This window comes from Natator depressus, chromosome 18 (assembly GCF_965152275.1).
Source record: "Natator depressus isolate rNatDep1 chromosome 18, rNatDep2.hap1, whole genome shotgun sequence".
In the NCBI taxonomy this organism is placed as follows: Eukaryota; Metazoa; Chordata; order Testudines; family Cheloniidae; genus Natator; species Natator depressus.
In genome coordinates this window covers 21,472,734-21,494,103 of record NC_134251.1, presented here as the reverse complement: position 1 = coordinate 21,494,103, position 21,370 = coordinate 21,472,734, and the positions used below count along the sequence as shown (strand labels likewise).

The 21,370-nt window shown below is 45.7% G+C and overlaps 1 protein-coding gene across 5 annotated transcripts in view; it reads right to left on the bottom strand.

Moving 5' to 3' along the window:
- Positions 1–21,370, bottom strand: part of KCNAB2 (potassium voltage-gated channel subfamily A regulatory beta subunit 2) — a 109,425-nt gene that overhangs the window by 80,768 nt on the left and 7,287 nt on the right. Inside the window, exon 1 of one of the 5 annotated variants that reach the window (XM_074934007.1) lies at positions 7,138–7,273. The exons of the other annotated variants lie outside the window; for them this stretch is intronic. The gene's annotated coding sequence lies outside the window, so the exon portion shown is untranslated. Of the gene's footprint in view, positions 1–7,137; positions 7,274–21,370 lie in introns of those variants that run through there. 5 annotated transcript variants of the gene reach the window in all.

Here is a 21,370-nt window from a genome sequence, read left to right as displayed (position 1 = left end):
AACACCACATCTGTTATCCCAGTCTAGGACAAGGCATTCAATGTGAGCTACCGGGCACTAAGCCTTTTTGAAACTCTCTCCCTGCCTGAACTGCAGAGTCCGCTCTAGCTATAGACTAACTAGGCAGCTGCCTAGAAAGGCAGTTTTCTGGGAGCAGCCAGGCCACATTCGAGTGGGTGGCATTACGATCTGGCGCACCCAAGGGAGGGATGGTTTCAGTAGTGGGGTAGGAGAGCGGGGGCCCACAGAAGTTTTGCATAGGATGCCAGACTGCCTTGAGCAGCCTCTGCTGAATTAGCTTCTCCATCTGTGGTGGTGGTGAATTCATGAATGAGGCACTCGGCTGCAGCGGCAGAGGGGGTCACAGGGAAGCCTTTTCATTAAAATTCAGCCCCCCCGAACAGGCTATGATGTCATAGTATCAAACCAGGAGTCCAAGTCTATCATTCTTTAAATGGTGTTTCGGAAATCAACCCTTTTTAGTTAGAGAAACTACGTTATTTGTAGTGGTTTCTGTCAATTAAAAGAATCTGACCATGGGGGCAGAGGGGAGCGGTGCAGTTTGAACAGTGATTTAAATAACTGACACAGGGAAGATCTGCAGTAATAGATGCGCTCTCTCTATTGGAGGCTTTACGTCTGATCCTTTCATACCACCTTCTCACAAACAGACACCACAAAATAGCATGGTAGTTTCCTGGTAACTGAGATTTATAGCCAGGCCTCGCGGTAAGCCTAGCAGCATCAGCACGTGACTTAGTGACAAATCCATAATCCCTCTCTTTCCCCCATGTTTAACTCCACATTATTTAAAACGATATTAAAAATACATGATGCTTCCTGGGTATTTCGTGTTTTGCTTTTATTTTTTATACTCGACAATTTTTGCATTTGTAAATGAGGAGACCACTGCTATTTATGCATTGCTAGTGAACAAACACTTTTCTATCTCTCTGGTTAACCATATAATCTAAGTGTCACTAACCAGAAATAAAAGAGAACTCTCCCGGGGGCTCCCGCCGGCCTCCCCGGGATCATGTCTGAAATGTGTCCGAGTTCACAGGTCTTTGGGGTTACACAATTTATGCAGACTGACAAATGATGGGATGTCAAGAAATCCAAAAAAGTTTTGCAGCGTCTGGGTGGGATTTACAGAAGAATGACTTAACAGGCGGGAAGAAACCTGCCCTGCCTCTCTTTTTGAGCAGCTCAGGGAACCACCCCAGCCCTAAAGGGCCTTTACACTTGGTGCATTGACAGCAGGGGCCGCGCGTGAGGGTTAAAAAAAACTTAAGAGAATAGTAACAGGACAGTTTCACAGCACAGCAGGGCAGAGCTGCTTTGTTCATGTACTCTACCGTGCAGATCTCTGAGCATCTCTAGGTAACTGAGGAAAAGATACAGGCACCTCCTAGATCTTCACACAAAATGGAGTTCAACGCCCCAAAGATGGAACTCAAGATGCGGAGGCAGCTACACAGGAGAAGTGAGCAAACCGGTTGGCTGAGGTAGGCAAGTGTCTCTGGGTCCCCTGATAGGTGGAATGTCTCCAGCTCAGTTCCCCCTGCTTCTGCATGTCCCATCAGAACCGCATGAAAAGGCAGAAAGAATACTAAGGAGGGAAAAGCCAAAACACCTGACATTTAAAAGAATTTGATCTTTTTACCCCATGTGGTCAAAACCTGAGACATCAGGAACCTCACAGCTGTGAAGCCTGCAGCTGACCTCTGTATCGCAGTAGCTCTGCCCGTGACAGCAGCATGCACTGAAAGTGATGCTACACACCTCTGGGGCTTCAGAAAGGACTGAGGGGGAGAGGGAAACTAGGGGAGAGCAGAGAACGTTGCTCTCATATAAAAAACCAACTTGAGAGAAGTTTTAAAACTCAGTTCCAGTGTGCAAACTTGACAAAACAGGGTCCTACAGCAGACACTTACAAACACAAGAATTAGGGGAAATAAAGAGAAAAAGGAAGCTCTATCAGCTATTCCGGGCAGGACAGTGCCTCCTCACACGGTCCTGAGCTTCACTGCCACTCCCACCCCTCCAGCCTTTGCCAATTGGATTATTATCGAAATGGAGAGAGTCAATAATACATATCAGGGGAGAAACATCACAGGTTTAAGCATCTTGCCTTGATAGCTTTTCTGAAGTATAACAGGGTTCACTGGCGAAGTTTGAAAGCCGGGAACACCTGGCAGCTCAACTTGGAGAGCTGCTGCCCTGATGCCCTCCGATGTCCCCTCTGCCCTGGTGTTCGCTCTGTTCTTTGAGCCTCTGGATTCTAAAAGCAGAATTTGGGGGGCTGCAGTTGTGCTGTCAGGATGCATCTCCCACTCCAAGAAAAGCAGAAGCAGAGAGAAAAATTGTCAGTCACCTTTAATGGTGCTCTTCAGCAACAGGTGGTAACAAACCGAAGGACACTTACACGGCCCCTTACAGCCACAGGCCTCCAAGGATCTAACTAGGACAGGTTGCAGTATTACACCAATATCCCTTATTTACGGGGGGGGGGGGGGGGGGAGGGGACTGAGGCATTGGGGAGAAGGTACTTTCCCATGAAATACATGCAAACCCTGCTCGAAGGGAAGGGAAAGACTTTGCACAGCACCTGGGTGATTGGATTAACCTGTGCAAACACCTCTGCCCACATACATGCCATGTACAGATTAACATGCAGAAATGACTGGCCGAGAAAATGTAAAATATTTTGTTTGTGAACTGGCATATTTTTGCGAGTAGGTTCCCTCCCTTGCTGTATCCTCCTCTCCTCGTATAACCGGCACATTCGCAGTGCTTGAAATCAGTCAGCACCAGGACAAGAGCACTGGCTGCTAACGCTCCGTGTGAGGCAACAACATAAGCTGCAACAGCGCAAAGATAACACACACACAAAACCCATTGCAGTGTCAAAAGCAGTACCGTTTTATTGTAAATTGAGACCCCAAAATCTGGCAGTCTGGGAAATCCTTGCACTAAAGCCTTCTTGTTCTTGCCCACAATTTAGGATTTTTCTAATTTAAAAACAGCTCTGCCACAATTCAAGTCCTAAGTATTTCAGGAGTCAATGGGTCAACATTAGCTCTTGGTTCATAAAGACTGTTCCAAAAATGGTAAATCTGAAACGTACCCCAGAAGATGGGTGGACACTGCAACATATCAGACATAAATTAAACTAAGTTTAAGAGCTTCTGCCACAGTGCTCTGCAGCTAGGCATCCTTCCAGATCACTCAAAACAGACCCTCTGGGTGATGTCTGCTGGGTCCAGCATCAGCAGCTATTTTGAAAGACTTTGAGCCTCAATATCCACCTAGGACCTCAGACCCGATCGAGCTGTGCATGGGGTTCGAGATTCGACATGTTCTTGATCGTGCACCTATTTGGCTGCAGTGATCTACGTTACCCATACCTGCATCACACACCTCACGACTGCACCACGTTCTATGTGGAGTGCCACCTGAAATCTATTCTGAAACTGAAACGGGTGCAGAGCCCAGGGCCCTGCTTGTTACACAGGGACTCTCTGGGTGAGCGTGTGACATCAGTGCTCTGGGCAAGCTTAAAAGGCCGATCTATGAAACTCTCAATGGCCTGGGAGCTGGATCATCTCACTCCTAGACCCATCATGAGAGGCACTCACACCACAGTCAGAGGGAGCTGCCAACAGGGTGTCTCCCATCAAGACCCCCTGCCTTTGGAATTCGCTCAGACTTGGGCTTGCTCCAAATGCTGGCATTGCAGTGCAGTTCCAGGAGGCGCTGCGCTCAGCAGGCCCGTCTCTTGAGCCTGCCTCACTTCAGGTGGAATTAGTGGCCTCGCCGCACTTTCCAGGAGCGCCGGGTAACCTCAGTATCCCAGCCAACACGCCTCCTACTGACAGGAGCCACTCAACCGCCCAGGGCTGCAGGTGACCTATTGCCAAAGGCATTACTTCTGCAAGTCACCATTCTCCCATTCTGTAAAACCCTGAGAGGCTGCCAATATGCCCCGATGCCAAAAACAAATGCAGTGTGCCTAGAGCCCCCAAATCTCTCCTCCCCCTTCTAGGGGAAGCAGGGTGGGCAGGGAAAGGCTCAGCACTGGGGGCAGATCTTCTGCTCTTTGACAGCGCAGACACACACGGGAAATTTGTCCTAAAGTTCTAACTACTAAATTTGGTAGCTGGAGCCAGAACAGGAACATGGGGAACACCTTGCAGCGGCATCCCTTCTGTAGGATCACTTTGTCCTTTGGTCTGCTGTCCTTTTGGGGGCAGCCAGCTCATTAAATTTCTACACTTGGATAGATATCAAAGACGACACACATCTGGGGGAGGTGGAGGAAAGACAGCACAAGCGAGCTCCTGTATTCATGGGATTTGGCCTCTGAAAAAGCCACGCGTGCACACTACATTACACAACACCAAAAAGAGCAGGACACCAGGCCCCTGCTCTGAAAGACAGAATTCACAAGCAGTCAGGGTAAAGTGATTGCACCAGGGAGAAAAGCTGAAGCTGCTATAGTGGGCTTTGATATTGAGGAGGTCTCAGGTTCTTGCTTCTGGAATCCCACAACACACAAGTCACTTATCCGACAGCTACATACAACTTCACATGGATAAGGAGTGAGAACCAGACCACAGAACCCCTTTTAAAAGCTCCCTGTTAGGGGTGGGCTGCACAGGAGCCAGGGATGTAGTATGTGGGGAGACGGTGGTGGGAAATAAACCTATCCACTCCCTGTCGAAGGCAAGCAATCCTAGTGCTGCATGGCGCAATGCCCTGCCAGCTTCTACCACTAGGATCTGGAGTTAGTAGGCTGCCACCATGAGCAAGGTGCAGTCGTCAAGCTGATGCCTCCATAAACACAGTCCCTGCTGCTTGCTAGCCACAAACATGGAGAGAATGAACCAAGCAGCCAACCCACGCTGGCTTAGCAGTGAACAAACACCCCAGACCAAGCACTCACGACACAAGTATGGGCCCCCACAGCCATACCGTGGGCTGGCAGGAGATGCCCTGGACCAAAAATGGCAGGATCTCCTTTTTCCTGATGAGGTACCACTGATGCTGCAGTTGTGACCACCAGAAAAAGAAGAGAGATTTGGGGAAAGAAGAGTTAGGAAGATAAACCAAGAGCAAAGCACGGAGGCTCCACCGCAGCAAGAGAAGAGCCTGTACACAGGTGTGCAACGAGGAAGACCCCTTCACACACAGGACACGAATGATTACAGACCATGAACAGCCCATGGTAGGGGGATGAGAGGACAAGGGAAAGCTCCCCCTTGCCTGGGAAGCTCCCTCCCCACCCATAACCCATGCTGTGCATCAGTACATCCAGGAGCAGATTTTCATCAGCTTGCCTACGAACGCAGCGTGTAAAGCCCAGTTGGAGCGTGACACTTCCTTGCTCCAAGTTTCAGCACGGAACTTAGGTTCTTTTTAATAAACCCTTTTTAAAAGCCAGCAGCCATAAATGAGGCATGCCCCTGAAGTACAAAGCCCTCCGTGGCAGAGCAGTGCTGCGCCGTGTGGGGTTAATTCCCAGATGTGGGCTGCAGGAGTCCTACTGTGGAAACACTGCAACTCCTCTTTGAACCCTGCCATGCCCTTGCCTAGCCACGTTATCCCCCAGGCCCCATAGTACATTGCACTGTGCCAAGAGCCAGCATCATTTGCAATGGTGCTTCACAAGGCATTCAACAATACAGCTCCCATATTCAATATAATACAGCCCGTGTTCACGTCCTCTACCGGATCTAACAACAAACAGCTCTAGTTATAGCCAAAATGAAGAGGAACACCACCACAAATGCGACTTAAGACAATTAAAGATACTGTTCAATACTTGCATCTGATATGGCGATGCTAGACATAACAGCCAGTGTTACTATACCTTCCCTCCTCATGCAATGCAGGTTACCTACACGGAGCTTCATTCCACACACTCCTCCACCCGAGCAACCTCCCAACCTCAGCCGTTCCAAGTTCTCTCACCCTCTATCAGACCCCTCACACCCAGGTAGTCATTTGTTTACCATTTTCCCCCTCTATCCAGAGCATTGCTACAGGACTAGGTAAAATTTCTTGCCATGCATTAGCCAGCTTAAAATCTTTATTACACTGGACTCTTGGTTTCTGTGAATTCATGAGCTGCTGTGGAACTGTCTACGCTCATGATCCAGTCCAAAAAATAAACTAGTGCAGAGCTGCACCTCCTCTATTTCGCTATTTCATTTACAACACAACTGTGGCAACTTGCCGCTTTATTTCTGTGTGTGCTCTAAAGCTTAGGCAACCTTCATTGCTAACCTCCACGAATCGTTTCCAAATCCCACGATGGGATATGACATTTCAAAGAAGGGCTTTTTATAGTAACATTTAGAAGTGACAGGTATCTGAGCACAGAAGCAACACTGCCCATTATGCAACAGAGCACAGACAATTCCTTGATGTGCAGCTGTGGAAATACGTGTCACTTTTTTATTTTTTAATCTCTCAGTTAGGCTCCCTGCTGGAATGCATTTGCAAGAGAAGTACAAATGAAAATGCACAATGATGTTGTACACAAAAGCCTTTTAGACCTTTCAAAGCGTGAATCACCTCAAAGCAATGCACTTACCTTGCCTTACGATCAGAGGCCACAAAAATCCAACTCAAATTTTGAATGGATTTTTTCCAGGAATGAAGATGTGCAACTGAAAAAAAAAAATCAACTAAAAAACAAACTGATGGAGAAGGAGGTTCTAAAGAACCGAGGCGACAGACAGTGTAAAGTACCAATCCACTGGGACCATGAGCAACCAAGACAGCTGGATACAAATACAGGAGGTATTTTATTTTGTTATTTTTACCCCATTCCCTTTCACTCCCTGGGAAAAAAAAACAAAACACCAATTAATCTAGTCTCATGGCCAGGCTGAAATCCATTCAACAGAGCGCAGGCAGAAGTAAATAAAACCCCTTGCTATTACTGCAGCAAAAATATCTTATGCTGGTCTCAAATCCTGACTCGGCAAGTTGCACTCTGCCAGCCAATATACACAAACCGTACTGACAAGCGCTTCAGCCTATGGATCAGAACACAACACGGCTTCATTTGTCCACTGTTACTGCACCCAGGCTGGACTGTTTGGCCTGAGAAGGAACTGGTTTTACCTGTGTAAGTGCTGCAGCAGTGCCTCACGAACGATTCACGAGAATATTGTTCCAGTTCTCGAGGTCACACAGGCTGATTTTACATACTGTCTCCACTGCGTGGCCACTCACAGCGCCAAGCAGTTCTAACGCTGGAATCTGCAAAGCCGGCAAAGGGGCGATATGCACAGTACATTTGTGATTACCTAATTTAATGCTAAATCACACCAAGTCCAGCCGCCAGGCTAGGACGGTGCCTTGAGAAGGTTTCTCAGCAAACTGGACCTATAGACAAGTGCACAGCACCAGAGGAAGAGAAAGAAAAAAAGACAGGCAATTTACTCCCCAATTCAAAGGCAATTTAGGAGTTTCAGTGCTACACTCCAGGGGTGAAATTATATTATTTGTGGAAATGTTAATAAAGGATAGAACAATTACAGATGCTGCACTTCTGCAGAGCCTTTTAGCCCAGCATCTCAAAGCCATTCACAACCACTAGTTAAACCTCTCATCCCGCACTGGGAGGTTCTAACCCCAATTTTCAGGTGGAGACACAGAGAAGAGACACAACTTGCCCAAGGTAAATCCATACACTAGCAGGGTTGGGAATAACCCAGGAGTCCCAGCTCTCTGTCTCTTGCTTTAACCACTAGACCACACTGCATGAATTACAAGGTTCATCCTGAGGCTATCCCAAACAAACAAGAACTTTTGTCAAGATCACATACCGTTAGTATGCCTACTAGAGGAAATGAACACCTGGGTCCCCAGGGTTAAGAGAAGCGGAGTGCAGGAACGATCAGATAAGGTCACGTGGATAAAGAATCTAATACTCCTTTTGAATAGTGCAAGAACCAAAAGGTATCTGCATGGAAATATCTGCAGTGATCCCTCTGGCCAGTTCAGCAAGGAGAGCGACAAGAGTCCTAGGCAACCTCAGCTGAAAAGGAAGGTCATGAGCCAGAGTCTGCAGGCTGACAAGTAGGGAGGAAATCCTCCCGTTAAGACTCTCCCACTCCCACCCAAAAAAACAAAAAAAAGTTTCCATTCTGTGGAATTGCTCCTGACTTACCTCGTGTAAGTAAGAAAAATACCAGGCTCAAAGGTAGAGAGATTACACCATGGCCCCCAAACCTACTTAAACCTTCCAAAGCACCGGATGAACTGATCATATTCCGCCAAAGGCTGAACTAACATGTAGGTGTGCATAACGAACGCATGACACAGCATGAGACTACATTGTTCTTCATCACTGGACCTGGCTCACACTCAAGTGCCAAAATACAAGAAGCTTTAGGTTGTGTGGAGTTCAGTGCTATGGAACCAGGGGGGATTCTCCATCACTGGAAGTCTTTCTGAAAGATCCGTTCTAGTACAAAACAGAAGTTCTGGGATTGATGCAGGAGCTGCGGGGTGGAGCTCTCTGGCTTGTGTGATGCAGGAGGCCTGATTAGATGACCATAGCATGATGAATACCGTTGAAGAACGCTCTGCATAAGCCAGCAAGCAAAACTTGATCTGTATCAGAAATGTCCAGTTTGTTCTGGTCTGGGCTATCTTTTCAGACGTTAACAGAAGAACAACTCCCTCCCCCCCACAAAAGTCTGTTCCTTGTGGTCTGAAGAAAAGTGAAAACAGGGCAATGTACACATTGGACCTACGCAACTCAGTCTGAGGACAATGAGAATAATGCTGTGGCTGACATTCTGAAGCCACCCCCAGGTCTGTATTTTAGTGAGCAAACTTGTCCACTCAGTAAGTGCTAAGGGCCAGGCTTTTAGAAGTACCCTGCAGAGAAATCCCACTAGCACCTATCTACACCTTTAGGTGCCTACACACCAGTAAGAAACCGGCCCCAAAGTGCCCAATACTGCACAGTGAGGCTTGGGCAACTCTTGTTTTTGCCTTGGCCCCATGCTTCCAAACTACACATTTGCTGATCCCTCCAGGAACTCCCCACTGCAGAAAACACCCCTCCAGCCGTGAGAGGCTGGATGGGGCAGGAGCATTTGGCTTGGGAGTGATTGCGTGTGCACCTTGCAGCACTCCCAGCACCACAGGGAGAACAAGGGAAAAGATGCCCTTGCCCCATGTTTTAAAGAACTGCGATCACCTCTATAATTAAAGGTGCAAACACCGCAAGTCCTTCTAATGGTGTATCTCTGGGGAGGTGGAGGGTCATTGGCTAACCCAGTAGGGTCGTTAGGGCACTGTACTGGAACTCAGGGCACCTGGATTCAATTTCTGACTCTGCCATCTGTAAAATGGGGATAATATTCCCTTCCCGCCCACGGTTTGTCTGTCTTGCCTATTTGGATTGCAGGCTCTTGACGGCAGAGTCAGTCTCTTGCTATGTGTACGTACAGCATCGAGAACAACGGGGCCCTGATCTCAGCTAGGGTTCTCTACACACTAGTGTATTGCAGATAATAAATGGGTTAATTTCTCCATTTCATCAGAAGTCAGATTGTAGCATTGCATTGGGTAGGAACTGCCCTTTTCTTGTAAGAATAAATTCCCTCGGTGTTGTTCAGCTCTCCAAGTAGGTGACGAGATCGCCTTGTGGGCATTTCTCTTTAGAGGGAGATATTTAATAAAGATCCTGGCTCAAGGCGCATGCTAACTGTTAATTGGCTTTTGCTTTCTTGCCATCTTGGAATGCTCTTCTCTGAGATATGTGGTTTGGAAGAGAATGGAAAGACATCCCTATAATTAAACTGCACTTGCCCTCAAACAGACAACTGTGCTCTATTATTGTAACAGTGCAGCGATAATAAAACTGATACGGCTGGAAATCTGATTCAACATTAAAACCAGTGGCCAACACGAACACAAAAGGCCAGAATGTCTGAAGCGCTCAAAGCCATCAGCTCCTGCCCTTCCCAAGGGAGTTCTGGGCACTTCTCAAAATCTGGCTGCAGGGGCTGAATAAAACTTCTTAATGTATGCAGTACTGCAGGGATGCCATCAGCTGCAGAGAGGTGGTGGGATCTGGCAGACGGGACAGTCAGGAGATAAGGTTCTGTTCTCAGCCGTGCCACAGACCTACTTGGTGACCTTGGGCAAGTCACTTCCCGTCTGTGTGCCTTTGTTTCCCCTCCCATCTGTTGTCTTGTTTGTGTCAATCTCTGGGGAAGGGACTCTCTCTCATTATGCGTTTGCACTGTGCCCAGCACAGTAAGGTCTGCGGGCACCACAGTAATACATAAAACAACTTATCAAGCACTCTCTTTTCCGAATGTACTTTGCCTCCTAGTGTTAAATCACCACCGAGAGGTGACGCATAACTGTTGATAGTGGGGTGGGGGATGTATTTTGAACCCACTCCTGCAAAAAAAGAAATAAAAATAAAAATATAAACCCTGGCAGAAATCTGGGGGGCAGGACACATGACCCCGCATCGCCTCTGCCACACCTGTACAAGAACTGCTAGGGAGATTGTGTTTCTCTCTGCTTTTCAGTCTCTTTCCTTTGAGCATCTGACCGCACTTGGTGTACACAGAGTTTCACTGATGCCCTCGGAATCAGTTCCTCCAATTTGTGTGGTATTTCATCGGGCAACAACAGAAAGAAATCCATATGGGGGAGAGGGAAATGCGTAAAGCCACAAAAAGCTGCAAAGGACTGATTCACAGATAAGTGCGGTTCTCCAAACTACCGAACTCTTTTTTTAAGAATTAATTATGTTTCAAGGAGATACGGTGAGTGAAGAGCTTGCAGCCCTATATTCCTGGGCCTGGTAGCCACACAGTTCTGCCCATCCTCAGCACCGCACAGCTAACTGCCTCTGGAACACAGCCAGCTAAAATACACTGTGGACCTCCTTGCGATTCTCGGTGGGCACCTGTTGCTCAGCAACATGGTTAGAATCCCCTGGGGAAATCCTAGGGACGGATGGACGGACGGACGGACGGACGGACGGACGGACGGACGGACGGACGGACGGACACACAAAGAACGTCTGGCAGCTGCTCAACTGCAACTGCACTGCCAGGTGCTGCTATGATAAATACACAATTTAATTCCAATTGGGCTGAAACCCTGTATTAAAAATGAGCTTGGTTGTTTTCAGTTAGAAAAAGCCCAAGTCCTCTCTGTTCCTGGCTTCAGGGGTGGCTGAATTCAGATGATTTTTGTACAACAGCTGATATACACGAATGGAGAATCTCCCTATCAGGTCTGAGCAATGGCCCATCTGGTTTCGCCAACAGTGGTAAATCCTAAGTACATCGGAGGAAAACGTAAGAAGCTCCAAGACAGATGCTTGAGGAACACCCTGCCTCTGGGAAGTTTCCTCCTAACCACAGGTAGCTAGTGGCTGTCTTATGCCTTGAAGCATGAGGGTTTAGATCAATCATTTTGTTTTATCCCATCTAATGTTACTGTAATTATTATCCATGTAACTGTCCAAGGCCTTGTCTACTCCAGAAAGGATTTGCGAGTACAGCTCTACTGGAAAACCCTCCTAGTGGGGACGCAGCGTGTGCTGGCACGTTTTGCCAGTACGGCTTATGACACCAGTTCCATGAACAAAGTAAGCTATACTGGCCTGGACACTTTTTTGCTGGTATAACTGCATCTACATTAAAGCTTTTGCCAGCATACCTATGTTAGGTAGGGGTGTAATTTTTCCCCACACAGGTTAATTATATATGTAAAAACCCTTTAAATTAAAGGGCAACACTTATAAACCTGATATTTTGTTGGGTATCTCCTTGTTCCATCAGTATAAAAAAGGGTCAATAGAAATCCTGATTCACCTCTCTACTCATTTATCTTTAAATACACAGACCCACCTCTGCCACGCCCCCTCTTATCTGCCTCCTCTTTAATCTTTGTGGCCCTAATTTTTTTAAAAAAAGGTTCAGCGAAGGACAGTGAAAATAATTAAGAGGCATGTGCAGACTTCCTTATGAGAAGGGATTAAATTTCCTCTCACTTTTGATGTGGGGTGAACAGAATAAGCAGAGTACTCAAAGTCAGGGCATACGATTAACTTTTGAAAAGGCCACTGTAATATTTTCAGAATTATACTCTTCCTCCTTCGTTAATATAACCTGCCATCTTGTTTGCTGCTGCACATTGGCCTATGTTTTAGCCGAGTTGTCCATCAAGGGAGATTCAGGTTAGAGGTCAGGAAAATCTTTCTAACTGTAAAGATGGTTAAGAACTGAAACAAGTTACTAAAGGAGGTTGTGGAATTCCCATCGTTGGAGGTTTTTAAAAAACAGGGTGGCCAGACACCTGTCAGGAATGCCTAGGTTTACCTGGTCCTACATCAGAGCAAGGGGATGGACTAAATGACATCTCAAAGTCCCTTCCAGCCCTACATTTCTATGATTATATGAGGATTCCTGGATTTATAAGCAGCTTCTCTTTTAAGATCAAAAGCCCTGGAGATTAGAAGAGGATAACATACCAAGGCAGTAAGGGCCAACTTTTCAATACCAGGTAACTAAGGCCCAAAACCACAGAAAATAGCTACATTTCAAAAATTTGATCCTGAAGATTAGCTACTGAAGATGAAAAGAACTTCAGCATGTAACATTTAAACAGAACAGCAACATGCCTCCTGTCATCCTACCGGATGCTGAGCCAGGCTCAAATCTCATTTGGGATGCTGGAGATTTGCTCCCAGTCACCCCCTATATCACAAGGGAGGGCACTTTCAACAACATGGTGGCCCACCGCAGATTTGAGTAAACTATGCCAGGGACTCTCAACCTTTCCAGACAACTCTACCCCTTTCAGGACTCTGATTTGTCCTGCGTACCCCCAAGTTTCACCTCACTTAAAAACTACTTGCTTACAAAATCAGACATAAAAATACAGAAGTGTCACAGCACACTCTTACTGAAAAACTGCTGACTTTCTCATTTTTACCATAGAATTATAAAATAAATCAACTGGAATATCAATATTGTACTTACATTTTAGTGTTTAGTATACAGAGCAGTATAAACAAATAATTGCTTGGTTTTACAACAGGCTACATAAAAAGCACTAGTGAAGTCAGTACAAACTAAAATTCCAGAGACCAATATCTAGAAGAGATGATGCACCTCTCTGGAAGACCTCTGTGTACCCCCAGGGGTACATGTACCTCTGGTTGAGAACCACTGAACTATACCATTGTCTAATCAAGCTCTCCTCAGCCCTTGTAATGGGAGAGCCCAGGACAGTATGTTGAGCAAACTGGGCCAGTCAGTGAGGGATTAAACTTCCAACAGAGAGGGCACATGAGCTGTAGAGTCACATTACCCCACTGAGACCAGTGATACGTAGGTCGGGTCAATCTTCCAGTGAATTTCCCACTGTGGGTTTGTCTGGCTCAAGGGCACCCAAACTTTGTTCATTTGTGGGCTGCCTTGGCAAGGGGCACGACTATTTTACATTACGTGGAAGAGAGAGAACTGAATTGATAGATTTCAGAGTAGCAGCCGGGTTAGTCTGTATTTGCAAAAAGAACGGGAGGACTTGTGGCACCTTAGACACTAACAAATTTATTTGAGCATAAGCTACAGCCACTGAATGCATCTGATGAAGTGAGCTGTAGCTCATGAAAGCTTATGCTCAAATAAATTTGTTAGTCTCCAAGGTGCCACAAGTCCTCCTGTTCTTTTCGTGAATTGATAGAGAGACAACAGATCCCCGTACGCAATATTGAATCCTGATCTCAGCAGCCTCCTCCCAGTTGAAGATGGAATCCTGAGACCTGCAGTCTCTGCAAGCTCCAGCTTTGTATCAGAGAGGAAGGTAGCTGGAGGCTGCATTGCAGAACCGCAGGGACCATGCTTTGACCACCTCAGAGCTAGCAAAATCTTCCTTACAGCTGACCAAGGATAGATTAATTTTAGTTTGCAACCCTGGAAATTCGAGTCAAGTACATCTTTCTAGAGCAGCATCAGAGCTCTAGATTTACTCTCACTGCAGCAGCAAGCACATATGATTCTGCTCTGGGTTTAATTGGGGTTTACCTTATAGAAAAAATTTTACAAGACAAAAGAGGAAGGTCCTGGAACACCTACATTCCCTTGCCACTGTCAGATGGATCTTCCCAGCCAGCATCCCACCCTTGGGAATAAAATGCTTTAGGGTCATCATTTTCCAAGGCTTTTAAGAACCCTAAGCTTTCCCCCCAAAGTTTGGCTGTCACTAGGGCCTTCCTGCTGCTACAACTCAGCAGCAGCTCCCCTGCATCTTTTGAAGAGTTCAAGCACCTGACATCAGGACGACTCAGAGACCAGAACCGAGAACTCTAGGATCACACATCTCAACTTGCCAATGCCCTAACATAGAACACAATGTGTGACACAGACCCAAAATGAGGACACAGAAGCAACTTAAAATGCTGTGTGATTCACCCCTTTGGCGTAAACAATTCTGTGACCTCAGTCTCAAGAATCTTTATTTCTGATGTAACAAACAAACGAAAAACAACCACCACCACAAATCCACAATACGAGTGAGTGTATGCTGAGTGTGTGTGGAAAAGAGGTAACTTTGGGACTAAAAGGATGAATGGTCCTTGGAATGAGGGACATGCGAGCGCTATACCCTAGCATCCTTCTGCCTCTCTGTTACAGACTGGTTACCAATTACCGAATGCTCAGCTGTGAGAAGGGTCTCAATAGCAGACGGAGAAAAGATGCATAAGTTATAAGTAGCTCTGCCCATATCATAAAAATCAGCTGGTAGTTGAAGATCTGTTTCTATTATACACACATTTTAAAAGAGTATGTTTCTGCAGCTTGAAGGACGCCTAAGGGGGAAAAATATCAAAGAAAGAGGGTCTGCACTGTTAGGGTGATAAATCTGTGTGCCATACAGATACTAGTGTGGAAAGGAGAAAGCCAAAGAGAGATTATGAGGGGGAAATCTCTGCATTTGCCTCAGGCCCCTTTGCAGCTCCCCATTTCCCTCTACAGCTCTGATTTCCTTACTGGTTTAAAGGCCTCCAGGTTTAGACATGTCCTTACCCTAAAAGAGCCTCATTTCCCATTTTTATTTAATATTTTGCTAAGTTCATTTAAACTTAAGGAACTATAAATATCAAGAGATCATTAAACTGCTGAGTATACTAGCTTTCCCCCTCAACAGCAGAAGTTTTAGATTACAGGGAATATAAGACAGGAGGGATAATCCAACTAACAAAAAACGCAATAATTTTAAGGACTGTTTTGCTAACATTTGCTACCATCAGCAATACAGCTGTGTTTCTTCAGTAAACTTGCACAAACAACATATTGATTCATCAGATCTGATGTGTTTCAGTATCGTTCTGCCAATCTTCCTACCCCCGTACCTCCAAACAAGGAACTGTATAAAAAGTGACGCCAGTCATCTTTCAAAATCATTTCAGGTCCCAAATATTCCCTTAGCTGCCCCAAGTTATGCAGAGTAAGCGTGTTCTTAGGTCAATAAGGACAATCTCACTATATTTTGTTTCCTACTAAACATAAGTTTAAAAAAAAAAATCAGACTGAATGTGACTTTCAGAGAGATAGTAAAGATGAGGTCCTTTCCTCTTGTAATTATTAAAGATCACATGGCACTTCCCATTACTAACTGCATTGTCTGGGACAAATTCCAACTCAAATAATTATGTTCTGCTGGCTTAAATTCCTCTCCGTTTCACCTGGATAGTGCCCTCCTTCACTTCCTGCCCCAAGTTCTTGTGCATTGCTGCTGTGCCCCACCCAGCACACCCCAGAGGCACCTTTCATTGAATGCAGCTCTTCCAAATCTCTCTTTTCTCTCTGCCCCACTGACGCTCTGCATGCAGATTCTGTTCCGGCTGCACCGCAGAGGCATTTCGTGTTAACCAGGGAGGAGTCACAGCTTGCCAAGAAGTTAAAACCTTTTTGGATGCAAAGACTTTGAAAGGCTCAATGTCAACTATCCATCTTTTAGCATAAACTCCTGACACCTACTCCATCCAAGGTTCATGCCCGAAGATGCTGATTCATGCAGTGTCTAGGGCAAAAGAATATCCATCACACTCCTCTTAAACAGCAAGCTCAGGGTCGGCCCAAGAGAAGAAGCCTTAATGGAAGATGCAGCAGAGGTGGTCAGTTTCTTTTTTCTTGAGACAATATTTTTCCAAGTACTCTATGAGCATGCCAAGGAATAACCTGCATCAAGAAACCTCACCCTCAGTTTGCTTTTTGGCAGATAATGAGCCACTTGTGTGCATGAACAGCAGCAGCAGGCTCTCCAAAAGCCATTCAAAACATGAGGTGGAAGATGGCCAGACTCCATTTACACTTGCACTGTATACGGAGAGTATTAGTCAACCCTCAGATCCAGCGGAGCCAAAGCATCCAAAAACCAGAGGAGTTCCCAGAGATACACATAATGGAAGTAATAAAAAAACCCCACTTACCTCCTCCTCTAGTTTGCCTTGTTAACCATAAAGACTAGGATCAGCCTACGAGTCCTTCCCCATCTTGCCCGTCTGTAGCGTTTGCTGCAGAACCCTCCAGCATCCCAGCCCACACTCCCCTCTGCCTGAGACAAACGCCACACTCTGTTAAGAGCCACGGTCTAACATGACTTATCTCAATTCCTCCCTCTCTCTGTGCAGGGTCCAAGCACCTGACAACAGACGAACCTTGCAGGGTCCTATAATCTGCCACCCTATTACCCTGCTCCGGTCAGTTAAATAAACAGCTGCCCTTCCACTTGGGTGATCCTCTGAGTGGTAAAGAACCGTCACATCTCCCCCGTGGCACTTGGTACAGCTCCATGAGAATCACTGTAAGTGTACACATTAAATCCCTCAGTTCAGGGATCTAGGCCCCACTACTGGGATTCTGCATCTGCACAGCAGGGGGTGGCCTTACCGGGATGCTGGGGTTGTGTAGGCAACATAACTGGAAGAACAGCAGAAAGGGCTCCATTTCCATCCCCAACCCACAGTCCTTATTATCTGCATTGGCTGCATTTTCTTTCCCAATACCTCAGCCAGTTGGTTTGACTAGACTAGCAATATCCTATGCTAATGTTTGGTAAGGTGCGGCATAGAAATGCTTAATAATGTCATTCTTATACTGCAAGATACCATGCCAGTGTTAGCAGATACACATTAGGCAGTGCGGACACCGCATTAATAGCTTTTACTTGCATGGTATTAATAGAATATACATTATACATACGGGTGTTGGGAAGTTAACAGAATATATTATGGTCTGCTCACAATTCTGGTCACCCACATCAAGTATCCCAAAACACTCTGCAAAGTTAAAGCCAGCTTTGGCATTAGAAACTTGTCAAAGCAAAGATGTATGAATACTTTGTACCAAGTACAGTTAAGGAATACTTTCATGGATCATCAGCACTTGGGATCTAGCAGACAAAACAAGATATGGGAAACTAGAGGGAGGCACCAAGGACAAAGATGGCACAAACTAGTGGGTTAAACTTAAATTTTAAGAGACGCATAGGGACTTTTAGCTTGTAAACAATGACAACATAAATAGAAGTGGGTTCGATGGCACACCTTTGATGCACACCTTCTGTGGAAGGTGAACATGCTGTGAGATAAGAATTGCTTCTTGGAAGGAGGGTGTGTGTGTCTTTTTTGTATTGTACTTTTATGTCTTTAGCAAATAAATTTGGCTAAGCTTGGTAAGTTGGTCTCTTGAACATACTTAATAACGAACCACAAGTGTAGTTAAATCAATTGGCTATACTACTAATCAATACCAGCCTCTTTGAAGGAGAATAATTCCACTAATTTTAAACATATTCAAAGAAATGAACATTCAATTTGTTCTACTGAAGACAGTGTCCTTCCCTGGCTACACATCTTTCACTTGGTTCACAGAGATTCAAGTATTTCTTTATTCAGTCACCAGGCTCCTGTCGCTTTGGGACAACATCCATCCAAAATGCTCACACCCTCAGACACTGTACTCTTTTACAGTATTCCAGTTCTCTCTCATGCTAAGCTGTAAGATCTCTCTCTGGGAAATAATGTTTTCCTCCTTTAGCTGACTTGTACTGAAAACACATTCCCTAGTAAGAGATGTAGAATTAAACAGACTTATTTTGTCAGTTAATCTTTCTGGATTGTTTTTAATGTGTTTTAAATGCTGACAGCTGCCTGCTGAATTGAACAGGGACCTCATCTTTTCAAAGCAGTTCTAACCTACATTAGGGAATATGTCAAAAACTAGGAATTGTCCATTCCCCCTCCAAAATATGGCACAACGTGTATTGATTTTGCATAAGGCACCACCATTTTCCACAAGCAATTTACTTCACTTCATACGACACATTCCATTAAACAAACAGCAAGGTTTGCACAGTTTGCTTTTCACCAGGATAAAAACCCTGTCAGAAGTTAATCACTTCATTTCAGATATTCTAATATTTGCCAATATTTCCTAACTAGTGAAACTAATGAGGTAAAAACTATTTCAACCTTAAAAAAAAAATATCACACAGCAGCATCGTGGTCTCTTGAGCTGAATACGGGGCATGGAACTCCAGGGTTCTAAAGCAGCCTTTGCTATTGACTTGATCAGTAATGATGGAAAGCCAGTTAGAGCAACATTTTTAAAATTAACCTACGATGTTGGATTCACAGTGTCACCTGGATCATGATTTTCAGAGACCCTGTGCACCCAGTATTTTGAACATGGTCTTACAAACTGTCTGCTATAGGATAATCTACTACACTGAACAAGATATTGGAAAGAACAGCTGAAATATACAGCCACACAGCAAGTTTGCCCAGCCTAAGAAAACAGACATTTTCCAAGACATACACATTTGAAAGGGACACCCAGGTGGCCAAAGTTTAAAAAAAATACGTATTTTTAAATCTTCAGGAGGTGTTCTCAGTAATCTGAAAAAGTATAATCTCTTCCAGCTGCCATAAAGAATCATCCATTCTGCACGTAATCAAAGTTTGCCCGCAGATCAAGTTGAATGTGTCGAACAGCTGTTCCTTTTTCTGCACTCTGATGGGAAATAATCTGTCATAGGAAAGGGATGTTACAGGAAGAAGTTTTCTGTGGACTTCCATACCTTTCCCGCCCATATAACACAAAGGCATTTTGTGATGCTTGGGGAAGGTGATGCACAGTAACATCTTCAAGAGCAACTAGGTGACTAAAGAGTCTTGGGGCATGGCTACACTTGCAGATGTAGAGCGTGCCGAGTTAAACCAGCCTTGGGAGAGCCCAGTAGGGAAAGCACTGCAGTCTGTTCACACTGACAGCTTCAAGCGCACTGGCATAGCCACATTTGTGGCACTTGCAGTGGCATTGGGAGTGGTGCATTATGGGTAGCTATCCCAGCATGCAAGTGGTTGCAACGTGCTTTTCAAATGGGGGGTGGGGTGGAGTGTGACAGGGAGTGTGTTGTGTGTATGTGGGGGGAGACAGTGGGTTTTTGGGGGCTGAGAGCATGTCAGCATGCTGTTTTGTAAGTACAGACAGCAGCAGACCTCCCTCGCCCCCCCCGCTCCCCACAGCACTCCACACTAATGGTTGCTTTGTCTCAGAGCAGATAAGCAGCCGGCTGTCAGAAACGGAGCTTTCAAAGGGCCTATCCGCATTCCTGTAGCTGATTCCAAACAATAACAAGAGTGGCCGCTTGACTTAAGGGGATTATGGGACATTTCTGGAGGCTGATCAGAGCATAGGAAAGCAACAACTCGTTCATGCTGGCGCTATGGCGCTCCAGCAAGGGCGCAGCAAACATTATTCCACTCACTGAGGTGGATCACCAGGAGCGCTCTAGCCACGGAGTCAGAGCGCTCTACGTGCCTTGCCAGGGTGGACAGGTAGTGAACTAGTACGCCCGAGGCTCCTTTATTGTGCTGTAACTCACAAGTGTAGCCAAGCCCTAAGTCTCATTGAGTTTCAAAGGGACTCAAGCATTTTTGAAAATTTAACCTGCCTTCTTTAGAATGACAGGAGACAACCACCACGAGAAAAACCCCTCATGAGAACGAGTGCTGTGGACACAGAAAACTTAACCACTGTGGGTAGAATACCTGCAACTTTCAAGGGATCCAGCTCCCAACACAGGTTCTTCACAGAATCTCTGTATCTGTACTGGTTGAGTAATCACTATCAGCTGATGGAAAAAGCTGGTAAAGTCTGTCCACATATTTATATGTATATACAAAAACTAATGTAGCAACATCAGAAACGTTCATACCAAATAGTAAAGTTTAGGAGTTTTTCTTACACACACATTAAAATGCAAAAACAACTATCTAGGCTTCTGGATCAGTTAGCAAAGGAATAAGTTGATGTATTATTGGTTTCTCTGACCCATGTTCTGTTCGTAACAAGAGAAAATGGAATGATCACATTCCTAATCAGCTGCCTTCCTTTTCCTTGGAACTGAGGCAACTCCGATCCTCCAAGAAGAGGATGGTATGAAATGCTCACTCGATTCTTTTAAAAATACAAACACAGTCACAAATGTTTAAGAAGAACTACAGAGACAGTGAGCTCTTTGGGACAGGGGCTGTCTTCCTTGTTACATGTCTGTACAGGGCCTGTACAATGAGGCCGTGATCCCTGAATGGAGCTCCGAGGTTCTATATAATGCAAATAATCAACAATCTTGATGATCTGTTCCCTACTAGGGTAGGGACAATGGAGAAGTCAGTTTCTGCGTGGAAGCGAGGGGAGAGCCAGGAGCACACGCAGACCTCACCCAGAGGCATCAGTTCTTGTGCTTCCTAAGAATCCCCTGGCTCCTGGGATCGTAACCCAAAAAGGAGTGAGTGTGGTGGGGCAGATCCCCAACCCAGTCAGGAAATGGTTAAAGAATTCCTCTGGGCACACTTAGCCTCAACCCTACACACCTGTGTGGCTTCTCCTGCCTGGAGATGGGTGGGTTCTTAAAAGGGAAGATTTTTGCTCAATGAGCATCTCCTCTTGTTTACTTTATGGCTTCCCAGAGGTCTAGGACTCTGCTTTCATGGGCCGTGGAAGCACATGGACTTTTTGTTTGGACTACTTTAAACTCCACTTCCCCCAGCAAGGGAGAGGGGGTGATGCCTTGACAGCAAAGCTGGAGCGCTGTGCCCTGGATGCTGACACAGGAGCAGTGCCCACCCTCTCCCCAAGAGGGTGCTAGAGAGATAATAGTCTACTACAAGGACCAAATATTTTTATTACAAGAGGAGGAAACCACTCAGTCTGGCAAGGTCTTTCCAAAAAAACCAACAGCCACCCCACACACGTCATTCTTGCGGGTTACATTTGATGAGGACCCACACTGT